This window comes from Protopterus annectens, chromosome 2.part1, assembly GCF_019279795.1.
Source record: "Protopterus annectens isolate FY-2018-M chromosome 2.part1, PAN1.0, whole genome shotgun sequence".
Classification (NCBI taxonomy): domain Eukaryota; kingdom Metazoa; phylum Chordata; order Ceratodontiformes; family Protopteridae; genus Protopterus; species Protopterus annectens.
This window is the reverse complement of record NC_056729.1, coordinates 1,796,997,167-1,797,012,987: the sequence shown is the minus strand read 5'-3', so window position 1 is coordinate 1,797,012,987 and position 15,821 is coordinate 1,796,997,167. Positions and strand designations below refer to the sequence as shown.

Here is a 15,821-nt window from a genome sequence, read left to right as displayed (position 1 = left end):
AAAAAAAAAACAGAAAGTGAAATCTACCCAACATTTGACTCGTAAGTGTTTCTGTTCCCATCTGTATTAAAAAGCCTTCTTCAGAACAACATTTTTTTAGATTAACTTGACATAACAAGTTGGCAAAGGCTCCCTGTTGGAATGCTGGCACTAAAAATGCCAAGTGCTGACAAAACTACAGGAGAGTGAATCTAGAACATCTCTCTTCTCCTTTAAACTTTTTTAGCCTTCCTGCACTCACAAGTGGAAGTCAAGCTGCACCATCCCCAAAACCTATCTCTAGCAACCTGAGATCACCATACCTTGGAGAAAATTGAATATTCTGGGAAATGGCCATCTTGGACTTGGTAGATGTACTGGCTTTCAGCCATTTCAGTCTATGTGTTTCAGGACTTACTCTAGCAGGCCCAACATTTCAATTTGTTACCATTGACAAAACTACATCTAGAACAATGAACGCCAGCTAAAACTATAGCTTAAACAAACCAATCAAAACTTCATCTGGTCACAGAAAACAAAACAAAGAGTTTTTAACTGCAGAAGGCAAGCCTTCCTATACCAGAGTGCTGAGGGCCTCACAATCCATTCCCTCCCTATTTTATGTATACACTAACTCCATGGTTGCATAACCATGAAGACAACAGAAAAGCCCCCCAAAAAGAGAATAAATGTCAGTGCTGTAATATAATGTGCACTACCAGTGGTAAGCACTAACTGATAAGATGCAACTCAAGGGAGTGTATCTGATGATTTGCAGTCTTGTGCAGTTCATGCTCAACCAAGGCTGTGGAAATCTCTGTACACTCTCCAGACTGAAGTATATCACAAAGCAATGTTATGCAATGCGACTCTGAATGGATTAGTTCTGAAGAGATAGGCTTATGCCTGCTATCTGTCAAGCTCCAAAAACTAGGTAAATAAAAAGAAATCTCACCATGGTGAGGGGCTATTAGGATGGCTAGTGTGTGTATATTTACCTGGCACCCAAACATAGGTATTTAGTCTTGATGGCTACAGGAAGGGCTACCAAGGATCCTCCTTTCTGGGCACTAGGAAGAACATCATCTAGAACACTTATTTTTGGTCCTGCCTTGGCACTAGTTTGATTACTGCCAACTCCTATGACTTCTTGTAGAACAGGGAGGGTGAGAAGCACTTTGTCTCCAGGTACTGGGGGTTACCCGACATCTTTGTTTTTTTTTTTTATTTAACTTCTTGCAACCCTGACAAATTATTTGGAGCAACTGTTTGGCTTTTCTGATGCCTTCCCAAATTTGTACACACTAAGCTAGCCCCTCCCCGTCATCTATGTGGTGGACAGGGTAGGGTAGGATGTGGACAAGGCAGAGGTGGAGACTTGTAAAGAGAATGGGGAGGGAAAAGCCCCTTCTAGTCATAGGTGACCCTTTTGGGCAAAAAAGCAGCAGAAGTTCCCAGTTTTCCCTTTTGTTCTCTCCCTTCCAGTTCTTTGTGGTCAGGTTGTACACTTACCATAAATGTAGATGTTCAAGTGTATTCACTGTTGCAGTCAACACATTTGGATTATCTGCTTGCAGTAGACCTCAGTCGGCCTGATTAACACAGTCTTGGGTCCTGCGTCGGTTGCAGTCTCATCTTCCATAACGTCACATAGTCAGGGGTATAAAGCATGCATCCGACGCCATTACATCAGTTTTTCTTGTCCCAGATGTCAGGTGCCCCCATAATGGGAAGCAATTATATACAAGGTTACACCTCCAACAAAAAAGCAAATGCACCAAAAAGCTTTAAGCATAGTAAACAAGAATAGAGGCATAGTCAATAGAAATCAGGGGGCTGGAGGGAAGGTAACCAGGACTGCAACAGTTAATACACTCGAACATCTACATTTATGGTAATTGTATACAACTGTACTATGTTCTTCGTATTTCACTGTTGCCGTCATCACATTTGGGTAGATTCCCAAAGCTAAGGATGGGTGGAGGTAATTAGATAGCATTAGGACTGGCTAAAAGGCTCTGCAAGACTGCAGTGGCAAAGCCAGCTCTGTATTTAAAAAAAACTGGCAAGTGGTAATGCTTAGTGAAGGTATGTACAGAACTCCAGGTAGCAGCTTCTAGGATGTCCTTGGTAGGGACACCTCTGAGAAAGGCTGTAGAGGTAGATGTAGCCCTGGTTGAATGTGGTCTTATCCCCTGTGGAGTAGGTTTTCCATGGTGCTTATAGCAGAAATGAATGCAGTGACCTATCCACTTAGAAATGTTTTGCTTTGAAATGGCCTACCCCTCTGTCCCTGCAGCAAATGCAACCAGCAGCTGTTCAAATTTCCTGAGAGATTTAGTCCTGTCCAAGTAAAATCTAAGTTGTCTGTGCATGTCCGAGGAGTGCAGTATTTGTTGCCCTTTGTTCTGTGGATTAGAAAAGTAGGTTGGCAAATGAATGGACTGATTAAGGGCCACACTGGATACCATCTTGGGCATGAAGGAGGGATTGGTCCTGAGGGACACCCTGTCTGCATGAAAGACGATGAAAGGCTCCACTGCCATGAGAGCCTGTAATTCAGACACCCTTCTTGCTGAAGTGATGGCTAGAAGGAAGGCTGTTTTCCAAGAAAGATATTTCAACTCTGCATTTGCAGCTGGCTCAAAGGGAGGTAGAGTGAGCTTTTCCAATACAATGTTAAGGTCCCAGGCTGGAGTAGGGGCTCTCCTGGGGGGGGTCTTAAGTTTTTGGCCCCTCTGAGGAACTGCTTCAGCAGTGGATGAGAGAAGAGGGGTGGTTCTGTATTGTAATGAGCTGAAATGGCTAAGGCATGAATTTTGATGGAGGAAAAGGAAAGGCCCTTGTGAAGCATCTCAGTTAAGTATTGAAGTATCTGAGGTAAATTGGGTGCTGCTGTGCCCATCCCCTGAGTTTGGTTCCAGGAGCAGAATCCTTTTCATTTATCAGCATAAGATTTTCTAGTACTAGGCCTCCTTGCCTCCAGAATGACATCCATCATCTGCTTACTGAGGGATGATAACAGAGAGATCAGGTAATTAGCCAGGCTGCCAGGTTCAGGGTTTGAAGCTGTGGGTGCAGAATCTGGCCGGCCTGCTGGGACAGCAGGGCAGAGGTCTGAGGTAGGTGTCAAGGTGCTAGCAGTGACACACTGCGCAAGAGGGGGATATCAGTGTTGGCGTGGCCAGACTGGTGCAATTCGTATTGTCCTTCGTTTGTCCTGTTTGATCTTTAGTAGTACCTTGGAGAGGAGAAGTAGAGGAGGAAAGGCATAAACTGAAAGCTTTTTCCAGGTGAAGGACAGGGCATCCACTTTCCAAGCTTGTTTGTGGGGAGTCCTTGTGCAGAATTTGTCCAATTGGCAGTTCTGGGGGGAGGCAAACAGGTCTATCTCTGGGCTCCCCCATTTGTTTCTCAACATGTTGAATATCTTTGGTTCCAGTTTCCACTCATGTGGGTCCATGAGATTTCTGCTTAGTTCGTCTGCCAGTGTATTTACCTTTCCTGGCAGGAATTGAGCCTGTAGGTACACTTGGTAGTTCAAGGATGTGTTACACAGAGCCATGGCTAGTCTGCAGAGAGGATATGAGTGGGTTCCTCCCTGCTTGTTTATGTACCACATAATAGTGGTGTTGTCTGTCTTTACCAATAATTGTCCTGGAAGAATGTGGTCCTTGAAGGCTGTCAGAGCATTCTGTACAGCTAACATTTCTTTTTGATTGATATGCAGGTGCATTTGACTTGGGTTCCATTTGCCCTGAATGCACTTCACTTCCAAGTGAGCCCCCCCCATGCATAATTTGATGCGTCTGTTGTTAGGGTTTGGGTGGCAGGGGGTAGAATGAATGGTAGTCCCTTGTTGTGGTGGCAGGCCTCTGCCCACCAGAGGAACTCTATCTGTAGACAAGGTATGATAGGAATCATTGATTCTAGATCCTGAGAATGTTGGCACCATAGGCCTTTTAGATACCATTGTAGTTTCTTCATATGCAGTCTTGCATATGGAATTAATAGAATGCAGGAGGCCATGAACCCCAGGACTTGCAGTATTTACCTTGCAGACAGCTGAGTCTTTGTGGCCAGTAGTTTAAAGTAGGCTGTCAAATAAACTTGTTTCTCTGGCATGAGGTAGGCCATCTGGGAAGTTGTATTCAAGCTTGCTCCCGGGAATACAATTTGTTGGCACGGTATAAGATGTGATTTCTTTTCGTTTATGGTGTACCCCAGAGTAGTTAGCAATTTCTTTACAAATGCCACATGTTTTAATAGTATGTTCTGGTTTTCTGCCTGAATTAGGCAATCGTCCATTTATGGGTATATTTGAATATTTCTTTGCCTGCAAAATGCAATGACTGGAGCTAGGCACTTTGTGAATACCCTGGGTGCAATAGATAAGCCAAAGGGCAGTGCAGAGAACTGACAGTGCATGTAGCCTGCTTTGAAGCATAGGTATCTTCTGCAAGATTCCCTGATTGGGATGTGCAGGTAGGCTTCCTTTAAATCCAGTGTTGCCAACCAGGCATCTTTGACTAGCATAGGAAGCAGCTGATGAAGAGTTAGCATCTTGAATTTTGGGATTACCAAAAATGTGTTTAGGATAGACAGGTCCAGGATAGGATGCCAGGAAATGTCTTTTCTGGGTACCATAAAAAGTCTTGAGTAGAAACCTTGTCCCCATTCTTCTTCTGGGGCAGGCTGAATAGCCGTGATGCTTAAAAGAGACAGAACTTGCTTTTGCACCTCTGCCCACTGATTTGGGAGTAGATTTGGCCAATCATATGGGGTTGGTAAGGAGTGGAAGTGGAATCTGTATCCTTGGGAAACTATATTTAAAAAACATTTTTCCTGGGTATTCCCAATTTCTGGCCTGCAGGGCAATCTTTCCCCCTAAAGGAAAGTACAGTTGTGTACCTACCATAAATGTAGATGTTTGAGTGTATTCACTGTTGCAGTCATTACACTTGGGTTATCCTGCTGGCAGGCGACCCGCAGTCGGCCTGAGTTCCAAAGTCTTGTTCCGGCGTTGGTTGCTGTCGCCTCTTCCCTGACGTCAGTGCGCCATGGGTATAAAAGTTGCAACCAACGCCATTTTCTTCAGTTTTTTTTGCCCCAGATGTCAGGTGCCCCCAGATAGGAAGGCTGGAAAGATAAAAATATGCCAAGAAACATGCATATATTACTATAAACATTTCCTTCATCTGCAAGCAAATACACCACATAGGTAGTATAGAGATGAGAAGTACAGAAAAGTCCCAGCAATGAAAAAAGGGGGATGGTGGGTGGGTAACCTGGACTGCAACAGTGAATACACTTGAACATCTACATTTATGGTAGGTACACAAACTACAGTTTTGTACCTACCATAAATGTAGATGTTCGAGTGCTAATACAGCTGCAGTCATAACAGATGGGTTCTCCTGCCGTCAGGCGGTCTTGATCGGCCGAATTCCAAAGTCTAGGTCCGGCGTCGGTTGTCGTCGCTTCTTCCCTGACGTCAGTGTGACAGGGGTATAAAGGAACCAGGAGGAGAAGGTAACCACACACACCACAAACCCAGTCTCACATAGCACTATCACAACTTCAAATCATACACATAAACACACAAAGACATACTCGGAGGCTCTGATCAAAAATCTACCAAAACAGCAGAGGCCACCAAAGCAGACACCCAAACAACTGCCTCCACAGGGCACAGCACATGCAATACATAGACCACAGAGTCAGTGTGCCAAACAGTCACAGCCCTTAAGGCCAAACACAATGCCAGACACACTCGTCATAGGTGACTCCATAGTCAGACACACTGACGTCCCGCTCACCAGATTGAGTAAGGAGAAGGTCACAGTAAGCTGCCTATCGGGCGCTAGAATCCACCACATAACGCAAGCACTCAGGTCACTCAACTGCAGGTACAAGTATGACGCAGTCATTTTCCATGCTGGTGTGAACGACCTGAGACATACCTCCCTGGACTACATGAAAAGAGACATAGAGGAGCTCTCTGATTATGTAGCCCAGGCAGGTATGACCCTGACCTTGAGCAGTATCCTACCTTCACCAAGAATGATGCCACAATACAGAGACAAGATGATCAGCTTTAATAATTGGCTTAAACTATGGTGTCATTCAAAGGGGATCCAATGTCTGTCTGCCTGGGATGACATGCTGGACAAGCCACGCTGCTTCGCAAGGGACGGCTTGCACCTGTCACCCCTGGGCTTCCGGATTTTGGTAAAGGCTCTTGCCACCCCCCATTGTGCCTTTTTTAGGCAAGGCTCAAATTCTAAACCTACCACCCTAGAACACAAAAAAGCAAAAAAACTAAGGGTAATGCTGCTCAATGCCAGAAGTCTCAATCTCAAGATGCACGCACTCGAGGCCCTTCTCAATATGGAGAACATCGATGTCTGTGCTGTGACTGAAACCTGGTTCAAGGCTCCTGAGAGTACCCTGGCACTATCAGGTTTTACCTCATATCATGCATTCCGGCCCCAAAATCCGGACAACACCAAGAAAGGAGGGGGGGTGTCCATATTCATCAAGGACACCCTCACCTCAAGGTTGGTGGCAACGCACGATGCATCGGAAACTATTCAGGTGCAATTAACCATAGGCAAGACTGCTCTGCAGTTTGTAGCATGTTACAGGCCACCCTCTCAAACTCAGGAACCTCACACAGCTTTCCTGAAAACAATGGAGGGGATAAATGTATCTCCAAACACCATCATACTGGGTGATTTCAACTATCCAAATATAGACTGGGATCACTACTCAAGCCCCAACACTCTAGCCCAAAGGTTCCTAGAGTTCATAAACTCAAATGCCATGGAACAACTAGTCACCATCCCCACAAGAGGAGAAAACATACTAGATCTCATCATCACAAACATGGGGTCACAATGTTCAACACCAGAAGTATACCCATCATTGGTGAGATCAGATCATAAACTAATCTCACTGGAAGTCCACATCCCGCTCCCACCCCAGATAAAAAAGACCACAGTAAAGAACTTCTCAAAAGCCGACTTCACACTTCTAAAGACTGGTGTGGTCTCTTTCAAGGTGCCCGAACCAGCGGAAACCATTACTCAAACCGCTGAATCACTTACAATTGCCTTCTACCAGCACCTCCAGGACTGCATGGATCAGGCAATCCCAAACAAAACAAAGACTCTTTGTACCAAAGGCAAGCGTCCAGTCTGGTGGACCCCAGCCATAAACAAGCTCTACAACAAAAGGAAGAAGCTACTACAAGATAGAGCAAAATCCATAAAAGGGAAGACACCCTTGATCATTATAAGTAAAAAACTGAGATCTCTCATAAAAGCATTCAAGGATAATTTTGAGAGAAAAATCGTTAAGGACTCAAAAGACAATCATAAGGCCTTTTTTAGTTATGTTAGAAACCTGGGAGGAAACTCCCAGATATGCTCAGAATTAGTTCAAAATTATGTAAAAATCACTGAACCTACAGACATTGCCAACATACTGGCTGACAGGTTGAGTGCAAATTTCTCCCCCCCCTCCCCCTCAAAAGGAGTTATATCTATACCAGAGGATTGTAGTCCCCCAAACATCTCAAATGCTCAGGTGAGAACTGCTCTCTCCAAGGCGAAAAACACAGCATCCATGGGACCAGATGGTGTCCCCAGTTGTGTGCTCCACGAACTCAATGAGGAATTAAACCTGCAGTTAGGGCAGCTGTTTAATCTTAGCCTCACCTCAGGATACGTACCCATGGAGTGGCGCACGGCAATGGTGGTCCCACTTTACAAAGGAGGTGCCTCCACCGACCCCGGAAACTACCGTCCCATCAGCTTGACAAGCCTGGTCTGCAAAGCTATGGAGAGGATCATAATGGAACTCATAAATAAAGACATAGGGGACTTGCAGACTTTGGATCCAACCCAGTTTGGCTTTGTCAAGGGCAGATCATGCCTTTTAAACTTGGTTGACTTTTTCGAAACAGTCACCAAGGCCATTGACGAGGGCAAGGCAGTCCACACAGCCTACCCTGACCTGGCAAAGGCTTTCGACACAATACCCCACTCGGGTATCATTGAAAACTCACCAGCTTAAATGTAAACCCATACATCACAAGATGGGTTGCAAACTGGCTAAGTGACAGAACCCACAGGGTCAGAGTTGCTGGCGCCATGTCAGACTCCAAGCCTGTCACAAGTGGTGTCCCACAGGGCTCAGTCCTGGGCCCACTTTTGTTCGGCATCTACTTTTCAGAAGTACAAGCAAACACAGGAGGATTATGGCTGACAAAGTTTGCAGATGACTGCAAACTGGGCACCATAGTTGAAAACCCATCTGACACAGACATCCTTCAGAAGGGTCTCATAGAAACGGATAACTGGTGCCAGAGCCATGGCCTAAAGTTAAACGCCAAAAAATGCATAGTCATACCCTTCGGGAAAAACAAGGTTACCCCTAGTTACCATATAGGTGGCAATCCACTAAGCACAGAAGAGGTTATCAGGGATCTGGGGACCCAGGTTGACAGTAACCTTTCGTTTGACACTCACGTTGCCAAAGTAGTTAGGAAGACCTTCTACATTGCCCACCTGATCATGAAGGGATTCATATCTAGATCAAGGGAGGTCATCGTTCCCCTGTACTCATCACTCATCAGACCAATGATTGAGTACAATGCCCCATTCGGAATGTATCTGACCCGACACCTGCAGCAATTGGAAAGGCCCCAAAAGTTCCTCACCAAAAGGATAAAGGGTCTCAAAAATATGTCTTATGCTACCTGACTGAAGGAACTCCAGCTCTATTCAGTCACTTACCGTCTGCTCAGAGGTGACCTGTGCCTGACATACAAGGCCATGTCCAACCCGGAATTAATGAACATGCTTCACCTCAACAAATCTAAATCCATCAGAACTACAAGGGCAAGAGACTTAAACCTCAACACGGCTATTAATAGGACGTGCTGGAGGGACAGATTCATCACCCAGAGACTCCCTATGCTGTGGAACAAAATCCCGGTACATGTGAGGCAGAGCACCTCGCTGGCCTTGTTCAAGAGAAATCTTGACCAATGGATGGGAGATCGCAGGTATACCCCAGGGATAACCTCAGTGTCACTGCTTGACAGAGGCACAGCAAAATAATGGGCATAGTATCCTTCAAACTAAAGGGTGGCGAATGCCACAAAACTCTGGGCTAGGCTTATAAATGCCCTAGGGCAGACAGCCTAGTATGAACCTATGAACCAGCCGACGCCATTTTCTTCAGTTTTTCTTGTCCCAGATGTCAGGTGCCCCCAGAAGGAAGGCAATACATAAACTTGTGTAATAATACAGTGCAATATAATCAAAATACAGTAGTTGCAAGCAAATACATCATAAATGAATACCCCAATCAGGTTGTATGAGGATGTGTTAGCCTATAGGCCTGTCCCAAGAGGGGAAGGAGGGAGGGAAACCTGCACTGCAGCTGTATTAGCACTCGAACATCTACATTGTCCATCGTGCATACAGCTGCAGTCATAACAGATGGGTAGAATTCCAAAGCTAAGAAAGGGGTGGTAGGCACTAGGTGGAACTAGGAGGAGCCAAAATGCCCTGCAAGACTGCAGTGGCAAAGCCTGCTCTAGATTTGGAGTATAATGGTAGGTTGTAGTGCTTGGAGAAGGTATGCACAGAACTCCAAGTGGCTGCTTCCAAAATATCCTTGGTAGGAACTCCTCTGAGGAAGGCTGCAGAGGTGGCTGTGGCCCTGGTGGAATGAGTTCTAATGCCTGTAGGTACAGTTTTGCCATGAAAGGAATAGCAAAAGCGTATGCAGTGGGCTATCCATTCTGAGATTGTCTGTTTGGAAATTGGCTTTCCTTGAGCTCCTACCGCATAGGACACAAAGAGCTGTTCTGATTTTCTGAAAGGCTTTGTTCTGTACAAATAATAACACAGTTGTCTGTGGATGTCCAAGGAATGTAGTAATCTTTCCCCTTTGTTTTGAGGATTAGGATAAAAAGTAGGTAAATGTATGGCCTGATTTAAAGCTACCATGGATACCACTTTAGGCATAAAGGACGGGTTGGTTCGTAAGGAAACTCTGTCCTGATGGAAGATGATAAAAGGCTGGACAGCCATGAGAGCCTGTAGTTCTGAAACTCTACGAGCTGAGGTGATAGCCAGAAGGAAAGCTGTTTTCCAGGACAAATATTGCAAATCTGTTGAGGCAGCTGGCTCAAAGGGAGGCAAGGTCAGTTTTTCCACAATGAAATTAAGATCCCAAGCAGGTATTGGTTGTTTCCTTGGAGGTCTTAAATTCTTAGCCCCTCTGAGGAACTGTCTTAAGAGAGGGTGAGAGAATAAAGGTGGATCAGTGTTGTATTCTGCAGAAATGGCTGAGGCATGGATTTTGATGGAGGAGAATGAAAGTCCACTGCTTAGCAGCTCAGCCAAATATTGTAGTATTTGAGGTAAATTCAGTTTTCCAGGATCCTGGCCCTTTTTCTCATTCCAGACACAAAACCGTTTCCATTTTGCGGAGTAAGCTTTTCTAGTTGATGGCCTTCTGGCCTCCAAAATGACATCCTGCACCTCCTTGGAGAGTAGGGCCTGTTGTGATGCTAAGGAATCTTCCATGCGGCTAGATTGAGTGTTTTTAGCTGGCTGTGAAGAGTTTTGAAGCTGTGCTGAGTCAGAAGAAGAGACATTAGAGGCAGGGTCCATGGTGGGAATGCATCAGGCTCCTCAGGAGTGGGTACCAGTGTTGCCTTGGCCAGTCCAGAGCAATGAGAATCATCTTTGGTCTGTCTGCTCTGGTTTTCAATAGAACTTTGGGCAGCAGAGGAAGAGGTGGGAAGGCATAAACTGTCATTGATGTCCAACTGAAAGAGAGAGCGTCCACTCTCCAGGCCTTTGGATGGAAAATCCTTGAGCAGAATTTTGTCAATTGATGATTTTTGTGGGAGGCAAAGAGATCTATGTCTGGCCTTCCCCATTCTTGGATTATTTCTGTAAAAACTTTTGGATGCAATTTCCATTCATGTGGATCTGTCATATTCCTGCTTAGGTTGTCTGCAACGTGTTTTCCTTGCCTGGCAAGTACTGTACTTGTTCCAAAGTGACATGGCCAGTCTGCATAGGGGGTAAGAATGTGTTCCTCCCTGTTTGTTTATGTACCACATAACTGTGGTGTTGTCTGTTCTTATCAATAGTTGACCTGGTTGTAGAAGGTCCTTGAAAGCTATAATAGCATTTATTACTGCTAGCATTTCATTTTGATTGATGTGAAGGTGCTTTTCTTTTTGGGACCATTTGCCCTGAATGCACCGATCTGTCATGTGCACCCCCCAGGCATAGTCCTAGGCGTCTGTTGCGATGAATTGATTTGCTTGAGGCTTGCTGAATGGAAGACCTGTGTTTGTTTGACATGCTTGAGCCCACCACAGAAATTCCTTTTGCAGACATGGAATTAGTGGTATTATTGTTTCCAAACTGTGGCTGTGTTGAGACCATATGTTTTTCAGGTACCATTGTAGTTTCCTCATATTTATTTTATTATTTGTCCATTTTCAGCGGAAAGTACATAACAGACATATGAACATTGTGGTTAATCAGGTTTGGATGTAGATAATTTGTCCTCTGCAGTTTTGCACATGGGATTAGTAAGATGCAAGATGTCATGAATCCTAGAGCCTGCAGGATTTTCCTTGCAGTCAGCCTGGTGCAATTTGCTAGTGTTCTGAAGTATTGAATTAGTTGCCCCTGCTTCTCTGGCGTGAGGTAGGCCATCTGGGTGTTTGTGTCCAAATTGGCACCCAGGAAAATTATCTTCCGAGAGGGTATTAGCCTTGATTTCTTTTTGTTGACTGTGTATCCCAGAGAGTTCAACAACATTATTACATAAGCCAGATGTTTCAGAAGAATGTGCTTGCTGTCCGCTTGGATCAGGCAGTCGTCCAAATAGGGGTATATTTGTATCCCTTGAAGTCTGCAGTAGGCAATTACTGATGCCAGGCATTTCGTGAATACTATGGGTGCAGTAGATAAGCCAAAGGGCAATGCAGAGAATTGATAATGGGTTGAACCTGCAAGAAATCTGAGGTACCTTCTGCAATTTTGTCTGATTGGGACATGCAGGTATGCCTCCTTGAGGTCCAATGTTACCAGCCAAGACTCCTTGCCCAGTATAGGAAGAAGTTGCTGTAGAGTGAGCATCTTGAATTTTGGTACGAGTAGAAATGTGTTTAGGATGGATAGGTCCAAAATAGGTCTCCAATCTTTTCCCTTCCTTGGTACCAGAAATAGCCTGGAATAAAAACCTTGACCTTGTTCGTGCGTAGGTACCTCTTGAATAGCTTTCATGTTTATGAGATCTGTAATTTGCCTTTGTGCCTCTGCCCTTTGATTGTGTGGCAGGTTTGGCATGCCTCTCATTTTTGGAAGGGTGTGAAAATGGAATTTTTAGCCTCTGTTTATAATGTCCAGGATCCATTTGTCCTTTGTGACAATATGCCAATTTTTTGAAAATAATGCCAGCTTTCCTCCTAAGGGGGCTGCCATTTGAGACTTGGTTGGCATGCAAAGGGGAAAGTCATTGGGTTTGTTTCTGAAAGATTGCGAGTTATCCTCACCACCTCTTTGTGTAGTAGCTTGCCATTGTCTGCCTCTAAACGATCCTTGGGATTGTCCTCTGCCCCTCGGGCGCCTGTATCTGCCTCTTTGGGGTCTGTCCGTGGCAGGAAAGGACCAGTTTTGGAAGGCCAATTTCTACTAAACGTGGGGTTGTACCTGTAGAAAATCTTTCACAGTTTGCATTGATTTAGCCTTTTCCTCCATTTTCCTTAATACCTCCTCAGCATTAGCACCAAATAGTACATCCTTTTGAAGAGGGGCATCTAGTAATTTAGCTTTGACATGATCAGGCAAGGCTTGTTCCTTGAGCCAGGCATGCCTACGTATGATTGATCCTGTAACAGCAGCTCTACATGAGGCCTCTAGAGCATCAAAACTACATTGTAAGGTATGCTTACCCACTTGTTCTGCACTATGCATCAAATCCTGCAACTCCTTCAAGTCTGGTTGTTCAGGTTGTGACATTTTACTTTTCAATTGTGATAACAAAAACTGTTGGTATTTTAGCATATGGAACTGACAGTTTAAGGCCCTCATGGTTAAGGTAGCCGAGGTATATACCTTTTTTCCCCACCTTTCTAAGGATCTGGAATCTCTCTCGGAAGGTAATGGATTTTTAGCAATGGAGGCCTTAACTCCCTTGGGGCCCTGTGAGATGGTTTCTGGGTCAGCAGCATGGCTTTTGTATAGAAATTGGTGTCAGTCAGGAACCCTGTAGTACCTGTCAGGCTTAACTGGAGCTGGAGGTAGAGAGTCCGGGTTAAGGCAGGCCTCCGAGTAAACATCATCTAGGATGTCCAAGACAGGAGGTATAGCTAGAGGCCTGTGCTGAGGTAGCAAGAGAAATTCCCTAAGCCTTTTCTTGGAATCTGAATAATCTTGGCCTTCCCAGTGGAAGTGTTCCCTTAAGGTATGCAAAGTTTCCCCAAATGAGTAATCCTCAGGGGGGATACAGAAGAGATGGACTCCTCCACATCAGAGTCTTCAAAAGGGGAGTAAGAACGTTCCTGATCATCAGAGTGCTCTGAAATAATGGAGCCCTGATCAGAGGAGGGGGAATCTTCCTCCACTCTGGGCCTTTTGTCCGGTGGGGGCTGAGAACCTCTGATAAGAGTAGGTTCATAGGTTCATAGGTTAGTACTAAGCTAACTGCCCTTGCGAGCCATTGTAAGCCTAGCCAATTATCCCTTGTGAGACTCAAACCCTGCACCTTGTGTTTTAAGGCAAACACCTTAACCATTAGGCCACCCTCAATCCTGAGCAAATCCTCAGCCATTTTGAGCATCTGTTTCTTAGGCATGGGGCCTGGAGATGGGCCCTGTGTAGCTGGTCTCTTAGAGTGCATGGTTGCTTTAGACTTAATGAAAGCCTTGATGGAGAAAGAAGAGGAAGGTCTGAAGACACCTTGAGTGGAGGTGGACCTGTCCACATTCTGAGTTTCAATGCCAAGAGTGGCTTCGGTATCTGTAGTCGGGGTGTGGGCCGAGGAACCTGTGACCTCGGGCACAGGAGACACCGTCAAAGAAGTGTCGTTGGTAGTCAGGGGCTGTGTAGGCACCTCGCTGAGAACTGGACCACGTGTAGTCGGCTTTGGCGTGGTGTCGGTAGAGGCCGCGGACCTCGTGTGTCGGTCCTTATCTTTGCGTTTTTTAGACAAAACTGGAGTCGGAGTATCCGACGACATAATATAGTTAAATGCTTTCCCAAAATAATGCTGGCCGAACTCCGCCCGACGCTTAATGGTGCGTTTGTTGAATGTAGCACAAAAGTGACAGACCAAGACGTCGTGGTCTGGGCCTAAACAAAGTATACAGAGGGAATGTAAATCCTTATGTGGTATTTGCTTCCCACAAGAAATACAATTATTAACTTTGTCTGACATCGGTCTGAGGCAAGAAATGTTTCCCCAACGGGATACTTAGCTTTCAAGAAGACTTCGGTTTCCAAATTTTCGTAATCTCAGGAGCTGGCCGACTGGCACTTGCGAACTGCTTCTGCTTCGGGCACCGCACGGCAAGAAAGACTGAAGAAAATGGCGTTGGCTGGTTCCTTTATACCCCTGTCACACTGACGTCAGGGAAGAAGCGATGACAACCGACACCGGACCTAGACTTTGGAATTCGGCCGACCGAGGACCCGCCTGATGGCAGAAGAACCCATCTGTTATGACTGCAGCTGTATGCACGATGAACATCTGTACTATGTTCATCATGTTTCACTGTTGCAGTCATTACACTTGGGTAGAATCCCAAAGCTGAGGTTGGGTGGCTGGGTCTAAATTGGATTTGGAGAGGCTAACAAGCCCTGCAGAACTGCAGTGGCAAAGCCTGCTCTGGATTTAGAGTAGAGAGGTAAGTGGTAGTGCTTGGTGAAAGTGCGCACTGAGCTCCAGGTTGCAGCTTCTAAAATGTTTTTGGTTGGTACTCCTCTGAGGAAAGCTGCTGAAGTGGCTGCTGCTCTGGTAGAATGAGGTCTAATGCCCTTAGGCACTGATTTGCCATGTTGTGCATAACAGAAGCGGATGCAGTGTCCTATCCATTTCGAGATTGTCTGCTTTGTAATAGGCTTTCCTTGTGATACTGCAGCATATTCTACAAATGGTTGCTCAGTTTTTCTGAAAGCATTTGTTTTGTCCAAATAGAATCATAGCTGTCTGTGTATATCCAAAGCGTGCAGACGTCTCTCCCCTTTATTCTGGGGATTTGGGTAAAAAGTAGGTAAATTAATGGTTTGGTTTAAGGCCACATTGGAGACCACCTTTGGCATGAATGTTGGGTTTGTCCTAAGACACCCTGTCCTGATGAAAAATGAGGAAAGGTTCCACAGCCATTAATGCCTGTAACTCTGAGACTCTTCTTGCAGAAGTTATTGCTAGGAGCAGAGCAGTTTTCCATGACAAGAATTTTAGATCAGCTGTGCTGGCTGGTTCAAAAGGAGGCAGTGTGAGTTTTTCTAAAAAAAAATTGAGGTCCCAAGTAGGAACTGGTGCTCTCCTTGGGGGTCTTATATTTTCTGCCCCTCTGAGGTACTGTTGTAGTAGAGGATGTGAAAAAATAGGAGGCTCCATATTGTAATGAGCTGAAATGGCAGAGGCATGGATTTTAATAGATGAGAAAGATAAGCCTTTGTCCAACATCTCAGTTAAGTATTGTAAAATCTGAGGTATATTAGGGACAAGTGGTTCGAGCCCTTGTGCCTGGTTCCAAGCACAGAATCTCTTCCATTTTTCTGCATAAGATT

The 15,821-nt window shown here is 45.2% G+C and overlaps 1 protein-coding gene across 11 annotated transcripts in view; it reads right to left on the bottom strand.

Moving 5' to 3' along the window:
- Positions 1-15,821, bottom strand: part of HSPG2 (heparan sulfate proteoglycan 2) — a 2,126,006-nt gene that overhangs the window by 529,219 nt on the left and 1,580,966 nt on the right. The gene's annotated exons all lie outside the window — the stretch shown is intronic.